This window comes from Euprymna scolopes, chromosome 43 (assembly GCF_053919585.1).
Source record: "Euprymna scolopes isolate OS-2025 chromosome 43, ASM5391958v1, whole genome shotgun sequence".
In the NCBI taxonomy this organism is placed as follows: Eukaryota; Metazoa; Mollusca; class Cephalopoda; order Sepiida; family Sepiolidae; genus Euprymna; species Euprymna scolopes.
In genome coordinates, this window is record NC_136524.1 from 64,152,101 (window position 1) to 64,158,191 (window position 6,091).

The following is a 6,091-nucleotide window of genomic DNA, read 5'->3' on the forward strand; positions in this document are numbered from 1 at the left end:
GCTAAGTATGACTTTGAAAAAAGAACCAGTGATTTAGAGTATTGAGGAGGACCAAATTTAAAGAGGGGGAAATATTTGCTATTACTTATGGGGATTACATAGCTGAGAGAGCAAGTTAAGAAAGGCAACTTAATAAAATTATAATATTTATAAAAAGGTGACAAAATATGTCTATTCTTGCTCGAAAACATGCTGCAGCATGAGCTTGGAATGGTGAGCGTGGAAAATTATCATAGGAATGCCCTTTTTTCTATAGTGTTGATAGTAAGAGGGGGAAACGTATTTTATAAAATATAGAGAAGAGATGACTAATCAATAAGTCATGAAGAAAAATGGAAAGAAAAGAGAAACAAAGAAACAAGTAGCCATTCACAACTGACAATACATGCGAAAACAACGTTTTACAATCAACTTCCTTTTTAAGCTGAAATTAAAATATAAAAATGGTCTGGATGATGGTCAATGTCTTTTAACAATAGAATTAGCTAAGGAGTGTGTAAAACATGGAGCTAGTGAGCATTATCAGGACCAAGTAATTTTGGCTATGCTAAATAAAATATCTAAAATGATCATAAACTTTGATGAGCATAAGGAAGAGCACCATCAAGGTTTGGAGGGATAGATTCAGAAAATCAGTCACCCGAATGGATGTACCTTCTTAACTCACTGTCTCCCTTAATTCGTCCTTCTTAAAGTAGCTATTTCTTCTTATATGTAAATTAATATCACATATAAAAAGAATCCAGTTACAAGTATAAGTTCTTTATATATTTTTTTCTTTCCTTGATTCCAATGACTGTCAGACCAAGTATGTGCTGCTGTTTGTGTGAGTAGTAGCTTCTATTACACTTTCAAATTGATTTGGGAGATTTATAAGAGATTTTTGGAGCACTTCCATAACTTGTCATCTAACTGCTGGAGCTTCTGGTTGTGAAAACAGGGTTACAGAACTTGAAGTGTTGGCTGTGTTGAAGCAGGTTAGCTGCAACAAATTGCCAGCAATTAGTGGTTTACTCTATGAATTATTATTGAGGCTGTTAAACCGCTTCTGGCAGATGTGTTCAATCCTTGGTTTAACCAAGCATGTTATCACCTTTCTAACGAAACAGGACAGATATGGTGGAGAAGAACTAGATATGCAGTTCATAGTCTATGTTGACGTTATTGTTCAAGTTCATATTGGCGGTATGAGTAATATGTATTGGGTGCATCGTTCCAATGTTGTTTACCAGCAATTGAGTGAGAAGAAACACACAAATTTCAATTGTGTGAAGAAAACGTACACAGCTTTTGCTTTAGATCCCTTCGGCGCATGGAAGCAATTTGAAGCATGTTGCCTGCAACTAGGCGAAATGGTCAGTGTTTTCTTGGCAGAATGCAGATTTGCAGTTTTGTTTTTTGGGGTATCAGTTCAGTGCCTGCAGTGTGCATTATTGCTGGATTACCTAAGTATATAGAAGAACTCTTATGAATATTCTCTCAAATGGAAAGCCTACGTTTACCATCTCTAAAAACTGTGTTGGAATTACAGAGTATGTCACAGTAACTGCACATGCATCATAATGCACACAGAAAAAGACAAATGTGTCCCCCAGATATTATCAATGTGATAAATCCAATCATATGACTAACAATTGTCTCCTGAGATGCAAGGCATGTAGTGATGCTGGTGAAAAGCCCCCCAAAAAACACTCACATGTTATTGATTGCCAATGGCACAGGAGGCACATTGTCAACATTGTCTAGAAAACAGAGAAGGGGATGGGAATCTCATCCCACAAACTCTTGTAAATAAAAAATTACCAGTGGTGACTGTCCACATCAATGGAATTTATATATATCTATAAAAGTGAAATTGGATCTGTGTGTAAATTTCCCTACCAAACTACTCTACTAATTTTTTTTATATGTATATTGTAATTTTTTAATTTACTATTTATATATTTATATATAATGAAGTCCTTATATTTTGTTGGAGGTTTTCTTGTTCTCAAAGGACGGTTTGATGATGTTAGTGGTTGCTTTTGTATTTTGTCAGGTTGTGTCTGCAATTGTATTGGCTATGCATGTTGTGTTGTCATATTAGTGTTGTATGTGTGTGTACATTTTCCTACCAAACTACTCTATCAATTTTCAGTCTATTGACTCGATATTTGACATAAGGAATATTGAAATTTGGGAAAATGTTTTTAATTGGTTTTCGGCCAGAAATTTGGCTGTCAAGGGGTCAAAGTTCAACGATTTAACCTTTGAAAACACTACCGAACTCCTCCATCAATTTTGGGTCTAAACACTTGAAATTATAAATGTAGGTTACTTGAACATGAATCAACCTTTTTAAATTGTTTGTGGTCTCTACCAAATTACTCAGCCAATTTTTACTCTAAACATTTGAAATTTTATATAAAGTGTAATCAGAATAGGTTACGGTTTTTAATCATTTTTTTGCCGAAAATTTGGCTGCCAAGGGGTAAAAGTTCACCAGATTTGATCTTGGCGATATTTAGCAAGCTATTCAGCCAATTCTGGGCCTAAACATTTAAAATTTTATATAAAGGGTATTCAGACGTGCAGCAAGCTTATAAATCAGGTTTTGGGCGAAAATTTTGCTGCTAAGAGGTCAAAATTGTAAGAGTTGACCTTTGAAAACTCTACCAAATCCTCTGCCAATGTTTCGTCTAAACACTGTAAATTTTAGATGTAGGTTACCTGGACATGAGTACAACCTTTTAATACATATATACATATGCACATAAAGTTATAAACCCTAACCCTAACCCTAAATCCTAAACCCTTACCCTAACCTTAACCCTAACCCTATACCTTATACCATAACTCTAACCCCCATTCTAACCCCAACCCTAACGCCGTAATCCCTTACTCTGTGATCCCCAAACCCATAATCCCTTACCTGTAATCCTTTACCCTTACCTAATACGACTTCCCTGTGGCCTTCTAGAAGATTTTTGACAACAAGCACATTGCAGCTGAAGGATATGTCTTCAAAGAAAGACTACAGTGTACATTCAATAGAAGTGCTGGAAAATTTTTGAAGGCAACTCATACGTTGTAATCTACTTCCTTAAATTACTAATGAAATTGAGAAAATTCATGATTAATAATAATATAGTCCGTTTTATTCAACTGCTGTAGAAGTTGTTATCTATTTCTTTAAGTGCCATATTGAGATCTTGTGATAAGAGTTATTTCACTTATGCAATCTACAATCATCTGCACAATTGTACAATCATCTGTTGAATATCCTGCTATCTGGATCATCCTCTGAATTGAATTTATTTCCCTTGTATAATTCTGCATAACTCAGATTGTTGTTTTTAATATTTATTTGAATTAGGATGAATCGAGTTATTTCCCTTTAATCACTCCACTGAATAAGGATGGTCTGCACAACTCACATTTTAAAGTATTGTTATTTCTACAATTAATTAGGAATCTAACAGTCATTTCTCTTATATTATCTTACTTCAACAGTTTAATAATTTGTAATATTTTATATTGTGTCAAACAATAATTAATACAATGAACGCACGGTTTGTCTGGGCTGACATTATCCGCCTGATAGTCAGGGAGCCGAACCTTGGATTAATCACTAAGGAGGCTGTCCTATCAGCAGGCACAAAGTGCTGGGACTGCTGTATTGCCATTTGGTGAATGGATTCTGGACCAGGCAGTAGTCTCTGGTGGGGCCTCTCGATGCCACACCAGTTGGTAATTGGTACGGCTTTACCTTTTCATGTGCTACAAAAAAAAAAAAAAAATTTCCTGTCTTTTCCTCTCTTACTTTTCCTCTCTATCCTGCTCCAACCAAGTATGCGAACCTGTTCCACAAATCCCAAAACCTCAATATGAAATATCTCCAAAAAAAAAGAACCCCATCTTCCAATGTAGCCCTCTACTACCATGTCTCCTTCTTCAACATCAGGGATCTGCGTTCCAACCTTCCAGAGGTTGAAACGCAATTACAGGAGATGAAACCGGTCATATTCTTTCTAAGCGAAACTGGAATAGGGCCGACCACTTCCCTAGATGAGTTCATAATTAACGGATACTCTAACTTAACATCTAAATCTGACCCCCAAGACCGCCATGGGCATGGAATATGTGCCTACATTAAAGATGGCTTCCCATGTGGCAGGGATATCTCTAGAGAAGATCCTAATTTACCCTATATGTGCTTCCGGGTTGCAGTTGCTTACATGACTGTATTTATATTTGCCCTCTATCGGCCCCATAAAAGCGGAGTTACTATCTTTAAGAGTATATCTGAGAAAATTGACCACATTCTGTCTGCACATCCCTCAGCAAACATTCACATCTATGGTGAATTCAACGTCCATAACATGGAATGGCTGACCCACTCAAATAAGACAGATGAGACGATGAGGGGAGGTTCTGTCATGATTTTGCCATTGCTTATGACCTCACTCAGATTGTGTGTGAGCCCACCCGTGTGCCTGATACTACAGGTCAGTATGCAAGCCTTCTAGACCTTTTTCTATCCACTTCCCCTGACCTATGTTCATGTTTCGTTCTGGTTAGGGTTAGGGTTAGGGTTTAGGGTTAGGGTCAGGGTTGGGTTAGGGTTAGGGTTTAGGGTAAGGCTTGGGGTTAGGGTTAGGGTTAGGGTTTAGGGTAAGGCTTGGGGTTAGGGTTAGGTTAGAGTTAGGGTTAGGGTTAGGTTAGAGTTAGGGTTAGGGTTTAGGTTTTGGGTTAGAGTTTGGGTTAGGGTTTAGTGTTGTGGTACGGGTTTAGGGTTAGGTCAGGGTCAGGGTTAGGATTTAGGGTTAGGGTAAGGGTTAGTTAGGGTTTAGGGTTCGGGGGAGGGGTTAGGGTTAGGGTTAAGGGTTAGGGTTAGGGGTTAGGGTTAGGGTTTTAGGGTTAGAGTAAGGGTTTAGGGTTTAGGGTTAGGGTTTAGGGTTAGGGTTAGGGTTTGGGTTTAGGGTTAAGGGTTAAGGGTTACGGTTTAGGGTTAGGGTAAGGGTTAGGGCTTAGGGTAAGGGTTAGGGTTTAGGTCGGGTTACGGTTAGGGTTAGAGTTAGGGTTTAGGGTTAGGGTTTGGGTTAGGGTTTAGGCTTAGGGTTTTGCTTTAGGGTTTTGGGTTAGGGGTTGGGGGTTAGGGGTTTGGGTTAGAGTTAGGGTTTAGGTTTGGGGTTAGGGTTAAGGGTTAGGGTTAGGGTAAGGGTTTAGGGTTAGGGTAAGGGTTTAGGGTTAGGGTTGGGTTAGGGTTTGTGTTTGGGTTAGGGTTTGGGTAAGGGTTTAGGGTTAGGTTAGGGTTGTGGTTTAGGGTTAGGGTTAGGGGGTTAGGGTTTAAGGTTAGGGCTAGGTTAGGGTTAGGGTTTTAGGGTTAGGGTTAGGTTTAGGGTTTGGGTTAGGGTTAGGTTAGGGTTAGGATTAGGGGGTTAGGGTTAGGATTAGGGGGTTTGGGTTAGGGTGTTAGGGTTAGGGTAAGGGTTTTTGGTTAGGGTTAGGGTTTAGGGTTAGGGTTTTGGGTTAGGGGTAGGGTTAGGGTTAGGTTAGTGTTAGGGTTGGGGTTTAGGGTTAGGGTTAGGTTAGGGAAAATTTTTGAAGGCAACTCATACGTTGTAATCTACTTCCTTAAATTACTAATGAAATTGAGAAAATTCATGATTAATAATAATATAGTCCATTTTATTCAACTGCTGTAGAAGTTGTTATCTATTTCTTTAAGTGCCATATTGAGATCTTGTGATAAGAGTTATTTCACTTATGCAATCTACAATCATCTGCATAATTGTACAATCATCTGTTGAATATCCTGCTATCTGGATCATCCTCTGAATTGAATTTATTTCCCTTGTATAATTCTGCATAACTCAGATTGTTGTTTTTAATATTTATTTGAATTAGGATGAATCGAGTTATTTCCCTTTAATCACTCCACTGAATAAGGATGGTCTGCACAACTCACATTTTTAAGCATTGTTATTTCTACAATTAATTAGGAATCTAACAGTCATTTCTCTTATATTATCTTACTTCAACAGTTTAATAATTTGTAATATTTTATATTGTGTCAAACAATAATTAATACAATGAACGCACGGTTTGT